The following is a 19,583-nucleotide window of genomic DNA, read 5'->3' as shown; positions in this document are numbered from 1 at the left end:
ATTATTAGCTTAATGTGTGTCGCTTATGAGCTGAGTGTGTATTGTGTCACCTCATTGTGTACTTTGCCTGTGCAATACAATGGTGTCTAACAATTACACTGGCCTACTACAGGCGTGTCACTGATTGTGAATGACCAGGTACAATTGGCAATGATGGCTGGTAAAATAGACTTAGTACTTACATTCCAAAATGCATAATCAGACGAGACTTTGCAATAAATGGTTTTGTGGGAGTATCTCAGTATTGCAGGCAGACAACTGCAATGCACCTGCCTTAGGTGAGTTTTGCATTTTGCATATTGAACTCCATGTCTGTGATCAGCTCATACATAAAGCAAACATACAATTAGAATACTTTTGGATCACTTCGTGTTTCATTTGAACTATGTATCTGTACTTTTTCAAACCCATTCGGGTTTAATTGCTGATCTCACAACATTTGTCTTGTTATCGGTGAAGGAGTATGACAAGAACATTATGAATCTACTTCTGAGCCTCACATGAGATCAGCATTACAACATGCTTTTTCTGCATAGCTTTTTCTGAATGTCCTTTCATAGAATAAACAAGTTAACTTTCCATAAAATAAGCAGTTAACTTTCCTTAGAATAGGCAGTTGGAGTTACAATTATGTCTAAACACTCACTATACTGGCATATGACTATATACGGTATATCTAGTTATACTACTTATAAACTTGTAGGATCTCTGAATACATTCTCACGTTGTTTTTGAAGTGGGCTGAGGCTGTGTAGTGTTTGCTTTGAGCTGGAAGCCGACATAAATGCTGTGTCCCATGGAGGTCTATCAGCTTAGAGTTCTGTGTCGAGAGCAAACACTACTGGCTCACCAATCCTGTTGCATCAGGATGTTGTCGGTTGGGCCATGTCAACAAATGTCCAATTGGTTGTCTTCATTACTCCATTTACATGACATCTACATTTCACTGTAGTGTAGAGACCTGATATGATACTTGTAAAACAATTGTTAACAGTGGAATAATAATAAAACAATTGTTTTACAAGTATCATATCACGTCTCTACACTACAGTGAAATGTAGATGTCATGTATCGACGTACTGTCACAAGTTATATACATACATAGTCACCTTACCCCTGCCTACATGTACAAATGACCTCGACTAACCTGTACCCCCGCACATTGACTCGGTACTGGTACCCCCTGTATATGGCTTCGTTATTGTTATTTTATTGTGTTACTTTTAATTATTTTTTGTTTAGTTCATTTGGTAATTATTTTCTTAACTCTTTCTTGAAGTGCATTGTTGGTTAAGGGCTTGTAAAGTAAGCATTTCACAGTAAGGTCTACACTGTTGGTTAAGGGCTTGTAAAGTAAGCATTTCACAGAAACATCTGTTGTATTTGGCGCACGTGTCAAATAAAGTTTGATTTGATTTGATGTCTATTTTAAAAGACTAAACCTCCTGGCTTTGTTTGGTGAGAATATACTTGCTGTTAAGTGTTAAATCGATTATTATATATTTTTTTAAAGACCTGTTTCCTGCAGCAAGTTTCAGAAACACAAAAGGCCTATCTCAATATGGCCATATTCTTTATGATAGAGGACAATGGCTTTGTGTAGGGGTCTCAAAAGACAGGATTCACTTTCAACTCTTTCTGAAGTTGTTGGCCTCGAGAGAAAGAGATACAGAAAAAAAGGGAACGATACAAAGTAAAGAAGTAAGGTAAGAGAAAGAGAGCGATAACATGTATTGTGTAAATCTATCAATTCATGGATCTATTTACAGTTGAACTGTAAAACTGTTCCCAGTAAATTTACAGCATTATACTGGCAGCAGAGTTGCCAGCTAAATACAGTTTTTTGCTTTACAGCAGGGAAGCTGTAAAAGGTTTTACAGTAAGAAAAAGGGTAGTGTATTATACAATACATAAGTATACTGTAAATGAGCTTATTGTAATCATTACAGCATCACAGCTGTATTATATAATTACAGTTAATTGCTGGCAACTCTGCTGCCAGTATAATGTTGCAAATGTACAGTACACCATGTTACCGTAATCAGATTTATGGTACCAATAATCTTACTGTAATCTTTTATTGTAATTGTAATGAATTAATGAATGAATGTGTTAATTCATTGAGAGGAGGCAGGGTTTGTATTTTACAGTATTTGACTGTAATTGCATGGTTGCCTGCTAGGTAATGTGTTTTAATATTATAGCATATCAAAGTGTTATCAGAAAGTATTTAGACCCCTTTCCTTTTTCCAGATTTTGTTATGTTACAGCCTTATCTTAAAATGGATTAAGTTAATATTTTCCTCATCAATGTACACACAATACAAAATAATGACAAAGCGAAAACTGGTTCTACATTTTTTTTGCATATGTACTAAAAATGGTAAAAAATTAAGATAATTTACTTAAGTATTCAAAACCTTTGCTCTATGAGACTCGGAATTGAGCTCGGGTGCATCCTGTTTCCATTGATCATCCTTGAGATGTTTCTACAACTTCTTGATTTTATTAATATCTTCGGCGGAAAAGGGCGGCACAATTTCTTTACACATCTGCTTCACGTGATTGGCCATCAGAATTGTCCTGGACATGATTTGAAAAGGCACACACCTGTCTACATAAGGTCCCACAGTTGACAGTGCATGTCAGAGCAAAAACCAAGCCATGAGGTTGAAGGAATTGTTCATTGAGCTCCGAGACAGGATTGTGTCGAGGCACAGATATAGGGAAGGGTACCCAAACATTTCTGCAGCATTAAAGGTCCCCCAAAACACAATGGCCTCCATCATTCTAAAATGGAAGAAGTTTGGAACCACAAAGACTCTTCCTAGAGCTTGCCGCCCGGCCAAACTGAGCTTTCGGGAGAGAAGGGCCTTGGTCAGGGAGGTGACCAAGAACCCGATGATCACTCTGACAGAGCTCCAGAGCTCCAGAGTTCCTCTGTGGAGATGGGAAAACCTTCCAGAAGGACAACCATTTCTGCAGTACTCCACTAATCAGGCCTTTACACCAATCAGGCCTTTATTGTAAAGTGGCCAGACGGAAGCCACTCCTGAGTAAAAGGCACATGACAACCTGCTTGGAGTTTGCCAAAAGGCACCTAAAGGACTCTCAGACCAGAGTTACCTCTGCTGCAGAGGATAACTTCTTTAGAGTTGCAGCCCCAAAAAATGTTTCACAGAGTTTAAGTAACAGACACATCTCAACATCAGCTGTTCAGAGGAGACTGTCTGAATCAGGCTTTCATGGTCGTATTGCTGCAAAGAAACCACTACTAAAGGACACCAATAAGAAGAAGCGACTTGATTGGGCAAAGAAACACGAGCAATGGACATTAGACTGGAGTCCAAATGTAAGATTTTTGGTTCCAACTGCCGTGTCTTTGTGAGATGCAGAGTAGGTGAACGGAGGATCTCCACATGGAGGAGGAGGTGTGACGGTGTGGGGGTGCTTTGCTGGTGACAATGTCAGTGATTTATTTAGAATTCAAGGCATACTTAACCAGCATAGATACCAGAGCGTTTTGCAGCGATACGCCATCCCATCTGGTTTGTGCTTAGTGGGACTATCATTTGTTTTTCAACAGGACAATGACCCAACAGGTCTCCAGGCTGTGTAAGGGCTATTTGACCAAGAAAGAGAGGAATGGAGTGCTGCATCAGATAACCTGGCCTCCACAATCACCCAACCTCAACCCAATTGAGATGGTTTTGGATAATTTGGACTGCAGAGTAAAGGAAAAGCAGTCAACAAGTGCTCAGCATATGTGGGTACTCCTTTAAGACTGTTGGAAGATCATTTCAGGTGAAGCTGAACAGTTTTTGCTTCGTCATTATGGGGTATTGTATTGTCGATTGATGAGGGTGAAAAATGATGAAAAATCTATTTAATACATTTTATAATAAGGACGTAACAAAATGTGGAAAAAGTCAACGTGTCTGAAAACTCTCCGAAGGCACTGTATATATAGAGCAAAACTGAACAAGGGCATGGCAAATACTCAACCATTACAGGTTTGAGGCTTGCAGTCACTCCAATCTGTCCCCTATACACATAGGGGATACCATTCTGTAAACATCGGGCCCTTCCTTGGACACTGCGCTAACAAACCTCCAAACGAGCTTCAATGCCATTCAACACTCCTTCCGTGGCCTCCAACTGCTTTTAAATGCTAGTAAAACTAAATGCATGCTCTTCCACTGACTGCTGCCAGCACCCGCCCGCCCGCCTAGCATCACTACTCTGGACGGTTCTGACTTAGAATATGTGGACAACTACAAATACCTAGGTGTCTGGTTAGACTTTAAACTCTCCTTCCAGACTCACATTAAGCATCTCCAATCCAAAATTAAATCTAGAATCAGCTTCCTATTTTGTAACAAAGCATCCTTCACTCATGCTGCCAAACATACCCTCATAAAAATGACTATCCTACCGATCCTTGACTTTGGCGATGTCATTTACAAAATAGCATCCAACACTCTACTCAGTAAATTGGATGTAGTCTATCACAGTGCCATCTGTTTTGTTACCAAAGCCTCATATACTACCCACCACTGCGACCTGTATGCTCTCGTTGGCTGGCCCTTGCTACATATTCGTCGCCAAACCCACTGGCTCTAGGTCATCTATAAGTCTTTGCTAGGTAAAGCCCCGCCTTATCTCAGCTCACTGGTCACCATAGCTACACCCAACGTAGCATGCGCTCCGGCAGGTATTTTTCACTGGTCATCCCCAAAGCCAACACCTCCTTTGGCCGCCTTTTCTTACAGTTCTCTGCTGCCAATGACTGGAACGAATTGCAAAAATCACTGAAGCTGGAGACTTATATCTCCCTCACTAACTTTAAGCATCAGCTGTCTGAGCACCTGTACACAGCCCATCTGTAAATAGCCCAACTACAGGACCTCATCCCCATATATATATTTCTATATATATAATTTTTTTTTTTTGCTCTTTCGCACCCCAATATCTCTAATTGCACATCATCGTCTGTACATCTATCACTCCAGTGTTAATGCTGAATTGTAATTATTTCGCCACTATGGCCAATTTATTGCCTTGCCTCCCGAATCCTACAACATTTGCACACACTGTACATATATTTTACTTTGTGTTTTTGTCTGTACATTTGTTTATTCCATGTGTAACTCTGTGTTGTTTTTGTCGCACTGTTTTGCTTTATCTTGGCCAGGTCACAGTTGTAAATGAGAACTTGTTCTCAACTGGCCTACCTGGTTAAATAAAGGTGAAATAAATAAAAATAAATACATTAAAATTGTTGGGGCACCACTACATTACCATATATCAGTTATTAAATTGGTACAGTGTTCTCACATATGGATACAACAAATATATCCTCATACAAGGCAAGCCTCAAAATGTGTTAATGAGTCAGAAACAATAGTGCCATGCACCCAATTGTGGTCAAAAGGGTTTTTGGCACACCAAAAATAAGGCAGCGTACTGTATTCTGTGGGGTGGCATTACAGTACATTTTCAAATACAGTACCTCTTTCATGTAATGTACTGTTAAACCAACGTTTCATTAGAATTTACGTTATACTTTAACAGTTATGCCTAAAATCACCCAGAGTGCATTGTACATCTTTGTGAATAACTAATATGGTACATTGTTGTTTGTTTTATTGTGTAATACTGTAAAAAAACAGTGTCACTATAGAAAGCAAAAAATCCAGTATCATGTGTCATATCTTTTAAATTGTTTGGGCTGGAAACAATACCGTTTCTCTGTACTAATGGTGCAAACATAATCATCACTAACATGCAGTCGCTAGTGCGTGATGGGACAGGAACTTCCCTGCCTGCCAAACCTTCCCCTAACCTGGACAACGCAGGGCCAATTGTGCACCGCCCCATGGGTCTTCCGGTCACAGCCGGCTGCGACATAACCTGGACTCAAACCCAGAATCTCTTGTGGCATAGCTATCGCTGCGATGCAGTGTCTTAGACCACTGCGCCACTCGGGAGGCTGTCTTTTTCTTTTTAAACTAAAGTATTCGGAGCTTTCTGCGTCTCACCCGACAGCTTGCTTTGTCCCACTATGAGTCATTGTTAACAGATGGCTCGTTGCGGAAACTTCCGTAGCCTGCCGTCCTTGATCAACTAAACCTAAACTATTACCAAAATGTTATTTCCCATTAAGAGATGCATATCTCTAGGAACAATACTTACGATCTGTGGGGTTGAATGTACCCTTCGCTATCAAAGATGCACATTTTTATCCAGGGTCTCCCATTTTCCGCCTGTAGAAGTGGGCAGCCCACAGGTTGAAAATAGGAGACCCTGTATAAAAACGTGTTTTAAGTAAGTTTGAACACCATGGGACCACGCAGCCGTCATACCGCTTCCGGAAGGAGACACGTTCTGTCTCCTAGAGGTGAACGTACTTTGGTGCGAAAAGTGAAAATCAATCCCAAAACAACAGCAAAGGACCTCGTGAAGATGCTGGAGGAAACATGTACAAAAGTATCTATATCCACAGTAAAACGAGTCCTATATCGACATAACCTGAAAGGCCACTCAGCAAGGAAGAAGCCACTGCTCCAAAACCGCCATTAAAAAAGCCAGACTATCTTTTGCAACTGCACATGGGGACAAAGATTGTACTTTTTGGAGAAATGTCCTCTGGTCTGATGAAACACAAATATAACTATTTGGCCATAATGACCATTGTTATGTTTGGAGGAAAAAGGGGGAAGCTAGCAAGCCGAAAAACACCATCCCAACCGTGAAACACGAGGGTGGCAGCATCATGTTGTGGGGGTGCTTTGCTGCAGGAGTGTCTGGGGCACTTCACAAAATAGATGGTGTCATGAGGAAGGAAAATTATGTGGATATATTGAAGCAACATCTCAAGACATCAGACAGGAAGTTTAATGCTTGGTCGCAAATGGGTCTTCCAAATGGATAATGACCACAAGCATACTCCCAAAGTTGTGGAAAAATGGCTTAAAGACAACAAAGTCAATGTATTGGAGTGGCCCTCTCACAAAGCCCTGACCTCAAGCCTATAGAACATTTGTGGGCAGAACTGAAAAAGCATATGTGAGCAAGGAGGCCTACAAACCTGACTCAGTTCCACCATCTCTGTCAGGAGGAATGGGCCAAGAATCACCCAATTTATTGTGGGAAGCTTGTGGAAGGCGACCCGAAACGTTTGACCCAAGTTAAACAATTCAAAGGCAATGCTACCAAATACTAATTGAGTGTATGTCAACTTCTGACCCACTGGGAATGTGATGAAAGAAATAAAAGCTGAAATAAATCATTCTCTCTACTCTTATTCTGACATTTCACATTCTTAAAATATAGTGCCGATCCTAACTGACCTAAACAGAGAATTTTTACTCTGATTAAATGTCAGGATTTAAAAAAATATGTTTTTGGATAAGGTGTATGTAAACTTCCGACTTCAACTGTAGTTCTCATTATCCAAGCATCATACCAACCATACCAACCTCATGTAAGGACATCATCAGTGACATCAAAAATGGAGGTAATGATATTGTACGTCAACGCTAATCATGTAAGCCCTAACTCAATGCTGTCAAGGTGTCATGTTCTCCATAATTGACTCAAGTGACACATTGGTGTGGGATGCTAGTGAAAACAATGTCCTCATGTTAAATTGCCATTATGATTGGTCCAATCAATGAATGGATTTGATGAAGTATGCTCTCAGTCTCTTACTTGCAGCAGCTCCAAAGTCTCTGGAAAGTACCTCCTGTAACGATTTTCCTTGGCTGGCCGTAGACACTTTTCCAATGAGGAGACTAACCACTCTGTTATCACAACTATTGCTACAACTGTAAGAGGCCCCTACATGCTAGGCTCCTACACTATTGGATGATAAGGTCTCCAATAGAAATGGTCAGTCTTTATGACTAGTCATCCATACCCCCTGTTGCGTTATTGGGATTGGACCGTTAAATTGCTGACAAACAGAAACCCCCAACGGTTCTTCAAGGTTCCTGGATGACTTGTCAGAGTAACGTTTCCAACAGGATTGGTCACTATAAAATCAAAAATGCGATACTCATCACAATTGTACCTAATGTCAAATGCATTGACATGTTTTTCAACAAACATATGTATATAAAGATGGGTAAATAAAACTACAGACCTTCTTTTGCACAACTCTCTGGGCACTTGGCTCTTGTCTCCAGTCAGATGAACTTTTCTTGCCTGACATGGTTTCCAGCAGCATTCCATCCCTAGTTCAGTCCCCCAGGAAAGCATTCAAGTCAATACGATGACTAACGGAAAATACTCCAGATATTGAGGTTATTGCTGCTCTCTTCCAGATGCTTTACAGTAATTAAAAAATGGCATTCATTTTTTTCCCTTAGCTTGGTCGAGCTTTGTTAATTCACGCTGCTAAAAAAAAAAAAACACAGCACTAATGATATTATATTTGCCATGTCCCTGTGTCGGTCTGTTTTGTCATCTGATGCTCAGTGCCTTGGTTTGTTTGTTTGTTTCAACTGCATATTTTGAACTGTCTGTAGATGATATTGTGATGACATTCAACCTGGACTCAGGGGTAGACGTAACATGCTGTAGTAAATGAAAATCCGAGACACTCCAATGAGTATGATGTGTTACATTTGATATGGTATGTATTCATTAGGGGATGTCCATCATACATTTTGTATGATATGTTATGAATTATAATTCGTATGTTACGCAACATGCACAAATTTCAAAGATTTTGCTGAGTTACATTTAGTAGAAAGTAAATTAACGTTCGCGTTATACCATACCAAACGTAACATGTCGAATTAATTTCAGTGTCCTGGATTTGCATTTACTATGTTGCATCTAGTCTATGAGACCAGACCGTGACATTCCATGTTGTTGTGTGTAATTACAAGAGTAAACTGGTTAATCCAGTGAGGGACACTCAAAACTCATCCCACAAACTAAGACATTCTTTACTTTTCTTTATTTTATTTTCCCACATTCATTAATAAAGAAGACACAATATAGTGTGTATAGTGTTCAAAACATTTTTGAATTCCTGTTCTCTATTAATTCAACCTAGATAGTGAAGTCAAGGTGAAAAGAGAAGGTCAAAGACAGGTCATCTCCAGTAAAAGTTATTGTCGGGGGTAGTTAAGGGATTAAAAAGGATTCATCAAAACATATCATGCTTTCTTGTTAGTTAGTCTGGTCCACCAGTAAGCTAGCAATTAGCCTGGGGATGAGACGACTTGTCAGTTAACTTGCTGTGTTATATATCTGTTCAAAACTTCCTGAAAGGACATTTTGTATCAACATTTAGGATCAAAAGACATACACCTTATGGACTAAAGATATTGTAGGCCAAGATAAGCTTAGCGTTTAGGTAAAATTTATCTGGAACTGATGCTCAGGAATGAGCTGCGTCGAACAAGAGGTGCTCCACTCACAGAAGTTAGCAGACTAATTTGAGTGTGCCTATTTAATCCACAAAATTGTTTGAAAACTTCTGTTCATAAAATAAAAACAACAACAACAGTAGACAGGCTTGAAAGCATGCCGTGTCAGTCAGTGTGGTGGCGTGCATTGCATTGGGCTGTATGAGGGGGCTGTGTGTTGACAGGGCCCAAGCCAAGCTTCCACAGGCAGGGCCCCGGTCCCCGGCCCTGAACGGCCTGCTGCTTGCATCACACCATCCGATCTGGAGGGCTTCTGCGCTTAGGCTAGGGAGGAAGATGGGATGAGAGAGAGAGAGAGAGAGAGAGAGAGAGAGAGAGAGAGAGAGAGAGAGAGAGAGAGAGAGAGAGAGAGAGAGCTCCTGCTGGGCTGCAGGCTGTCCACCCTCTGGCTGCACTGGGATACCACTGCTGCCTTAAATATGCCAGTTATTTTTAACCCGCTACGTAATAGAGCCCAGAGCCGTCCCACTCTGTTACAATGTTTCCCTTCAGTCGGAGGGGAAATGGATGCGAGCCACACTTCCTGGTCACATCGTGCTATAACAGAGCACAGGAGGGCTGCCGAGTCAGAGAAATAGCTGAAACAGGGGAAGGAGTGGGAGAGGACTGGGGAGGAGGGGAAGGGGTGTGAGCTTGGCATACTGCCTCGCTGCTGCTGTACTCTCTCCCAAAACGTAACCCCCTCCTCAGCAGCTAGAGAGGGGCTGGTCGTGCTGTCTGGGCCTCTAGACAAGGCAGGCTGTTTTAATCAGCTGCTTGGACGTCAGGAACAAAACAAACAGTGCGGGCAGCAGAGATTGGGGTTTGTGAGTCGTGGAGGAAATGAGAGCGTGGGTACGACACATCGGCAGACGAGAGGCGGCGTGACGTCAGCGGGCTGCGCCAGGATTAGAAACCTCTATAAAGGAATTGGGACTGCTCGCTAGTTCCCTCACACACACACAGAGAGCAGAGATATTTACACTGAGTGTATACTGACACACCACTGCCAACTGCCGCCCTTAGTACCCGTCGCCTTATCACATCTTTTCTTATACGTAGTACGTATGCTCTGTAAAGCCTTTATCTTTCATTTAAAGTGGAACAAATATCTTTAGCACAAATGTACAGATTTGGATAGAGTTGACACAATTCCTAAACAAAGTGATGAAATCTTCTTCTTTTTTTTACCTCTGAAACTTCTATTGAATAGCCGACGTAGTAACACTGTGGGAAATCAGGCATGGCAAAATGGGTCCGGTGTAGTGTAGAAGAAGTATCTGTTTTGGTGAGATAAGATTTCAGTTATCTCAGTACTATAGGAACTTCTATTCTACAGCCTGCATACACATACACATACAGTATATGCATTATTAATATTGTCATGTTCTGTCCTTTTATCAATTCATAAATATGTATTTAGATACTCCTATGCCATTTGTATGCTCATGGATTTCAGATTGTATTGACTGCTTTGCAGGCACAATAAAACTTGTACTATACACTGTGGTATAGCAGACATAGCCACATATTTTAGCCAGACATCCATTGGCAGGCACTCATTTTGTCTTCACTCAACATTATGTTTGGTCTTTAGGAAGCGTCATCAGTGTGTGGTACCATCAGACCATTGGTCAGGCCAGGCCAGGCAGACTACAGGCACAGACAGGAGATGGCGGTTTCTTACGCTTGACAGCATTTTTGGGGTTTGGGGTATGAGGGCTCCTTTCATCATGCTATGGTTGGGGACATAGGAGTACGTTTGGAAGGCCGAGGGATAATATCGCCATACACACATGTGAACCAAATGATTTAAGATACTATTATTATTATTATTATTATTTTTACTTTCACTATTTGAATATGTTACATTAAGAAATATATGTAGTATGTAGGTGATTTCCACGAGTAGGAACAATGATGATTTATTGGGGGATGATTGCAGAATTGTGTGAAGTCATGGTTCAATGGGAAGGGGTTGGTTCAGATTCACATCTCTCTGGTCTACATGATGGGCTGAATGATGAAATAATGTGAAACGTCAAGAAATTATCAAGGAAAATTAGTCGTTTTGGGACCCAAAGAACACAAATATACACAATCTCCTCTTAAAGTATCAGAGTACTCCATTGAGTATGTTTTTTGGTCCTGGACTAGGATTAAGTCCGGGAAAGGCTGGGGAAAAACATCCCTTAATCTTTTAGTTTGTGGTTAATAAAAGATGTCCAATATGGTTTCCTAAAACCACCTTTTACAGTGGCTAACTTAATATTGTATAATACACTAGACGAACACCATCCTTTCCTGACACTAGTATTTTTAACAGCAACATAATCTTTCCATCACAGAGTGTCAAAGACTGCTGATTATTTTTCAACCCTCTTACAAAATACCATAAGTGTATGACCCCATTCTATTCTGTCCATTCAAAATGTGTAACTTTATACAGTATGACCTTTATGTGTAAGTCTTAACTGAATTAGTCAAACCAACCTGTTTACCGTTACGGTAAAACATTAATAAACAATGATCATTGAGAATGACAAGGCTTTATTCATACAATGTGAAGACATTGTGCCGTTTGTAGTGTGTTTCAAGTTGGAAAATAGCAGAATTATTTGTTACAAATTACATCCATCCAGCAACACTGATTAAAAACCATTTCACTCACGGTTTTACCATAAAGAGTTTGCCTGTCAAGCTTATACAGTACACTACTACAGTGCTGCGGAGAATATTGCTCTATGGATCTGTCGGTGACCACATCTTTACAATGTAAGCCTGCGTTCCTATAGAAACAGATGAAGAAGTAACGGTTTTATTTTCCTTTGAAAATGTTATTGGAAGTTTTAGAACTCCGGATCCAGAAAACAGGCCTCAGTAAGTACAGCAATTGGACGTTTTGAAACGTTCCAGCAGCGTCTTCATCTTGGCCTCGTCCGCCAGTTAATAGGTCATTTTATTCTCAGCGTTCAACAGCACCATTAAGCATCACCAAAGATTTTTAGAACTAAACCAAGATAGACCACAGCTTATCATTTCCAATGGGAACAAATGAGTCATATTGGGCAGAACAGGCAAGGTGGTGGACAGAGCCAAGCATGCACTAGCGATATCCTATTGTCGCGTTCTAGTGTACATCTGAATATTTCCATTAGGAATCGCCTACTCTGTGAAATGTGCATGTGCAATAACACAATTTACTTTTGCACTCCTTCTAAACAGTGCGATTTAAAAAAACATTTGCAAAGGGTAAAGCCTACTGAACTTAGTCCACTCTGTTCATAACAGATTCTAGTTTTGGGAACAGAACACTGTATTGAGGTCAAATGTTTAATTGATGAGAAAATGGGCAAAATGTTGTCCAAAATCCATTATCCCACTGCCCGCCAGTGGGCTTCCTCTCACTACCATATTTGGTATTGAGTGGAAACACCAACCAGATGCTTCACATTTATACATCTGTCTCATTGTTCTATCTGTGCCATCACCATCCCATCTTCACAACAATCAACGATTAAATCACTGAAGTTTTGTTTATTTAAATACAATTGAAATGGGAATGGGATATCGTGATTGACTCCCTATGTGGTTGTATGACAAGCTTGTGTGTAGGCCTATATGTTTCCAATCACTTTGGTTGTGTCCTTATGAAAAGTTCCTCTTTATTGAGCACACAATATCTCTGTCGTGCAGCACTAGTGAGAAGGATTTTCCCAGATAGAGTTTGGCATAATGAGTTGTTGAAATTCATGCCAGCTGAATTATCTAGAGGATGATTTAAATCACGCTACAGAATGTTTTATTGATTTGCTCACTGAGGTAATGGACCATCATGCCCCTATAAGAAAGCGTACAGTTGGTGCTCGTCCATCTCCATGGATTGATGATGAACTGGGTGAGGCTTTTTCTCAAAGAAATATGGCAAAAGTCTTAGCAGCCAAGTCAAAATTAGAAATTGATGAACAGAATTATAGAACACTATGTAATTATGCAGTTAAATTGAATCGAAAGAAAAAAAAGTTATTTTACAACAAGGCTTTTATTGATTGTAAAAATGATTGTAAAAAGGTTTGGAACACAGTTAAGGGCTTACTTGGTACATCTATCTCATCACGCCCATCTAGTGTGGAGGTTGACGGGAGAATAATAACAAAACCAGCTGATATTGCCAATCATTTTGCCGATTTTTTTTACAAAGAAAATGAATTTACTGAGCAACAATGTAAACATACATTCTTCCAAACAAGCTATTGTCCAATGGATTGATGATCATATTATGAGCAACAAGACCTGCTCTGTTTGTCTGCAAACGGTGTCAGTGGAGGAGGTGTTAAACCTATTGAAGTCATTACCTGATGGTAAATCTACAGGTTATGGTCCTGTGGACAATTTTTTGCTTCGCTGTGCTGCTCCCCAGATTGCAGTTCCACTGAGATACATATTTAATTGGTCACTGGAAAAGGGGATGTTTGCAAATGTATGGAAGCATGTGAAACTGTGTCCTATTCCGAAAGACTGCAAAGAACCCATTACTCCTGCCAATAGTCGACTAATTAGTCTACTCCCTACACTCAGTAAGATATTGGAGGGTATTGTGAGTAGACAAATATGGGAGTACATGGAAAAGAATGATCTGATTACAGCCAATCAGCATGCTTACCGCAAAAACCATTCCACTACCACTGCATTGGTTGACATGACTGACCAGTGGCTCAATGCTATGGATAATGGTAAGTTTGTGGGTGTACTATTTTTAGATTTCAGTGCACCATTTGATTTAGTGGATCATGAAATAATGTTTACAAAATTAATGCATTATGGTTTTAAGGTGGTAGCATTAAATTGGGTACAGTAATATCTAACTGACAGGAAACAGCACCTATATCAATGGTTCATTTTCTTCCCCTCGTGTTAAACTGTGGAATACCGCAGGGCAGCTGCCTTGGGCCACTTCTTTATTTAATATATACCTTCCCTATGCCTTAGCTGAAACTCAAGCTACTATATTTGCTACTATATTTGAAGATTATACTACAATTTATGCAGCAAGACAATTGGTTCAACAGGTACAGCAAGCTTTACAAGGAGATTTGGAGAATATCAGGGAGTGGGTTTGCTAAAACAAACTTGTTTTAAACACCAAGAAAACCAAAGTTATGTTGGTCTGTTCCACTAGGAAAAGGCCAAAACAGCATGGGATTGTCAGGACCCGGTTACAAACCCGGGTCTCCGGAGTGAGAAACAGTCACTTAACCAACTGAGCCACGAATAGTCGGCAGAACCCAGAAGATGAGGCAGAAACAGCAGTACTTGAGACGGTGTATTTAATGAAGAAAAAAGTGAAGTTCTTCAGGAAAACATGTAACTCCACAACCTCAAAAGGAATTCCATAAGAACAAAGGTAATCCTCCAAGACAAAAAGGTAAATCCACAAGGTGGAAGGTATAGCACAAAAAGCCTCAAAAGATACTCAAAAAACAAACAAGAACAAAAAACAGAATTCCACAAGAGTAGTCCACCGGGATCAACAAGAGTACACAGAGTACTAGGGCTGGGTGCTAACATACAAACACAGAGCACAGAACTGAGGAAAACAAAGGGTTTAAATACAATCAGGGGAAACGAGGTACAGGTGCAAATAATAATGGGGATCAAGGGAAAACAAAAAGGTCAAAAGGCACAATGGGGGCATCTAGTGACCAAAAACCGGAACAACCCTGGCCAAATCCTGGCAGAATCCCCCCCTAGGAACGGCTCCTGACGTTCGTACCAGCTCTCTCAGGGTGGAGGGCCCTGAACTGACGAATGAGGTCAGGGTCCAGTATGTCTTTGGCAGGAACCCAGGAGCACTCCTCGGGACCGTAGCCTTCCCAGTCCACCAGATACTGCCAGGACCGCTGCACCCGGCGGGAATCCAGTATCCGATGGACGGTATAAGCCGACTGGCCTCCAATGGTCTGGGGAAATGCATCATCAAGTGAAGTTAGGAGGCTGCAGAATGCACAGAACAAAGCAGCAAGGATTGTTTTAAGGTGGAGATATGGTTCTTCTGTTGCAGTCATGCGCAATGTTCTTGGTTGGTCATCAATCAACAAGATAATTGAAAAAACATGCTTATTTTATTTTTGTTTCATAATATACATCATTAAAACCGGCATTCAGCTGGTAAGAGACAGACATTCCGTAAATCTATGCATTATCCAGACAGAAAAGAGAAATAGGCAAAATAACATTTTGATTTAGAGCAATAAAGAAATGGAATAAATTAACTGAACAAACCAGAAACCTTTCAATATATAAATTTAAGCATAATTTTATAACAATTGAAATATAATTACATAGAAATGTTGTGGGACTGTAGTAGATGGAGAATCAATATTTTTTAGATTGAGTATTTATTGGGTCATTATGTTAGTATATTATGTATGTTTGTAATAGTGTTATATGTGAAAATGTGTTTGTATTATACATTGTATTTTAATGTTAAACGACTCTTGGAAGATTAGTCCAAATGGGGACTAAAAGAGATCCTAATCAAATCAAATCAAAATGCCATAATTGTTGTCACGGATCCCTTTGGAACTTTCATTACGCACACCTGTCCCCTATTCCCACTGATTAGTACTTGCGTAACTGTGCCCTTTGGTTTCCATTGGGCTGTCCATTATTGTTCCCATGTCCATTGGTGGTGTGAGTGACCTATGCGTTGGTGCAGCTGTCAAGCTGTGTGCTTTATATATTGTGTATTACGGGTATCGTTTTTTGTCATCCAATGAGGTTTAACCTCACTCTTTTGTTAGTGTACAACCCAGTGTTTTTGTATATGTGTTTGTTTTGGGTGTATTAATAACCCCTATTGTGTATTCCTGCGCCTATCCATGACAAATCTTTTCAGTCTCCTGAAGTGGAAGAGGTGTTGTCGTGCCCTCTTCAGGGCTGATTTGGTGTGTTTGGACCATGATAGTTTGTTGGTGATGTGGGCACCAAGGAATTTGAAGCTCTCGACCTGCTCCAGTATAGCCCCGTTGATGAGAATGGTGGCTTGCTCAGCCCCCCTTTTCCTGTAGTCTATGATCATCTACTTTGTCTTGATAACATTGAGGGTGAGGTTGTTGTCCTGGCACCACACTGCCAGGTCTCTGACCTCCTCCCTATGTCTCATCGTTGTCGGTGATCAGGCCTTCCACCGGTGTGTTGTCAACAAACTTAATGATGGTGTTGGAGTTGTACTTGACTATGCAGTTATAGATGAACAGGGATTACAGGAGGGGACTAAGTACGCACCACTGAGAGGCCCCCGTGTGAAGGAGCACCGTGGCAGATGTGTTTAGTGAATACTCTTACCACCTGGGGGCTGCCGGTCAGGAAGTCCAGGATCCAGTTGCAGAGGGAGGTGTTTAGTCCCAGTGTTCTTAGTTTAGTGATGAGCTTTGAGGGTACTATAGTGTTGAACGCTGAACTGTAGTCAATGAACAACATTCTCACATAGGTGTTCCTTTTGTACAGGTGGTAAAGGGCAGTGTATAGTGCAATAGAGATTGTCTCATCTGTGGATCTGTTGGGGCAGAATGCGATTTGGAGTTTGTCTAGGGTTTGCGGGATGATGGTGTTGATGTGCGCCATGATCAGCCGTTCAAAGTACTTCATGGCTACAGACGTGAGTGCTACGGGTTGGTAGTCATTTAGGCAGATTACCTTGGTGTTCTTGGGCACCGGGACTATAGTGGTTTGCTTCATACATATAGATATTACAGAGTCGGTCAGGGACAGGTTGAAAATGTTAGTGAAGACACTTGCAAGTTGGTCAACACATGCTCTGAGTACACGTCCTGGTAACCTGTCTGGCCCTGCGGCCTTGTGAATGTTGACCTGTTTAATGGTCTTACTCTCATCGGCTACGGAGAGCGTGTAACACAATGACATACGGCAATGAATGCAGAAGTGGGGAACAGAGCTGGGGAAGATACCGATATAGGGGAGGTAATAACACAGGTGATTGAGTCCAGGTGAGTCCAATGAATCGCTGATGCGCGTGACGAGGGAAGCCGGTGTGCGTAATGATGGTGGCAGGAGTGCGTAATGCAGGGCAAAGGAGAGGTCAGGGTGAAGGTCCAAGTCCGCAGCCATGGCGGTGATGTTGATGGGGTGGCAAGTTTGTCCAGCAGTCATTTATCAGCAGAGGCAGGAGTGGGTTTCTGAGGGCAGGACATGCATGTGTGGGCACCACTACAAAATGTGCATATGTGGAGGAGCTTGCATGAGGAGACGCTGCAGCCGTAGTTCTTGAACGTGTTGCAGATCATGACACCTCTAGAAGTAGATCACAGAATAACCACGGCTGTCCGTCCTTCCAGAGGAGGCGGGGAAGACAGAATGTCTGGAGGAGGAAGAGGGTAGGGCGGAACAGTGAGCCGAGGCATGGCAGAGGAAGCTTCAGGGGTTGCTGAGGGTGGGGCAGACAGGGTGCAGGCGGTTGCAAGGTGGGATGTGCAGCCACAGAGGTCGCAGGCGAGGGACACTTTGCCGGCGAATCTCCACGTCGAGGGCACCCCAGTCTGCACCTGCTGGCAGAGAGAGGAAGAGACTGAAGGCGGCTTGAAGATCAGGGAGTTGGGTGGAGGTTGAGCCGGGGTGGCCGTAGAGAGGGGGTGGGGCTGGGTTGCTCCAGTGAAGACTGGAACAAAGAGACAGTTGGTTCACTGAACTGTCACAGAGTCGCAGCTTGGAGGGTAGAGGGCCCATAACTGGCTGAGTAGGTGGAGATGTGCGAGGTACTTGCTGGCAGATAGAGAGGGTGAGTCGTAAGCAGCAGTCACGGGGCCATCGGAGCTGGGAGGGAAGTGAGCCGGTGGCTGTGAAGATAGCGCAGGCAAGGTAGCCGTGAGGTCAGCGAGACCTGAGGGAAAGAGAGAGGTCGACACTGGGAGATAAAAAGTGAGCCACTGACGGAGCATTGGTCACAGGACCAGCGAGACCTGGAGGGGGAAAGGGAGCTGGAGGCTGTAAAGATGGAGCAGGCAAGGTAGCCAGAAGGCCAGAGCGGTCAACTGGAAAACTAGTTGTGACACTGGCGGAGACAAGGTGTGAAAGGTGGAGGGTAAAGGAAGCAGTATGCTGAGAGAGAGAGAGAGAGAGAGAGAGAGAGAGAGGCGGTTGCTGGCAGAGAGTGTGGGTGAGCCACTGCTGAGGCAGCAGTCCCAGGGTCAGCAAGGCCAGAGAGAAAAGTTGGAGCAAGAGCCGTGGTGATTAAGAAGAGAGAACAGGTTTGGAGGCTGATCAGCAGTGAGTAGCAGCTGGAGGTTGTTTGAGGAGTTATGTTCAAGGCAACTGGTTACATGTTGAAAACAGTAGTGGAGGCTGATTCGTAACGGTTAGCAGCTGATGCTTGTTGAGTTGGCAACTAGTTAAGTGTTAGGTTCAATTCTGGTCCTTTCTCCTGAATTATTGTTAATCCTTGACACCAGGCATGTCAAACTCATTCCATGGAGGGCCTAGTGCCAGCTGGTTTTTGTTTTTGCCTTGCAATGAAGACCTAGACAACCAGGTGAGGGGAGTTCCTTACTAATCAGTGACCTTAATTCACCTTAAAACATACAGACACTCTGCCCTCCGTGGAACGAGTTTGACACATGCGTAACACCATTCATTATTGAGGCGTTCATTCTTACATGAACTTGGAATTCAGAGAATCTAGGGTCATTGCCGCCCAGTTGTCATCAGTGTGTCAGTTTGTCTAAATCTATTGGGCCGGGTTCCCATTGGCCAAATCAATGGCACATATTGCGGTTAACCTCAATCAAACAACACATCATTTCCAACGGATCAAGATGTCTGGAATGTGTCACTGTAAGAACAATACATGATAGTCTGAAATTCAGTGATCCTGTGGTTCTGGAATGGGACGTTTTATTGAAATTATGCTGATTCTAATTGTAGAGGGGGCGCAATAACTCAAACCAGAAAGGCCACCAAATCATCAGTTAACAAGACTCTCTCCCGCTCTCTCTCTTATTCTCCTTCCCCTGCTCCAAGAAAACATCATAACTATGCATAACTAACATCACTCATCATATCACTTACGTAGTATATACAGTGCCTTCAGAAAGTAGTCTGACCCCTTGACTTTTCCTCAGGAATCTACACAAGAATCTTCCCCAT

The sequence above is a fragment of the Oncorhynchus keta genome, chromosome 9, assembly GCF_023373465.1.
Source record: "Oncorhynchus keta strain PuntledgeMale-10-30-2019 chromosome 9, Oket_V2, whole genome shotgun sequence".
NCBI lineage: Eukaryota > Metazoa > Chordata > Actinopteri > Salmoniformes > Salmonidae > Oncorhynchus > Oncorhynchus keta.
The sequence above is the reverse complement of the archived record's forward strand: the minus strand, read 5'-3'. Positions refer to the sequence as shown.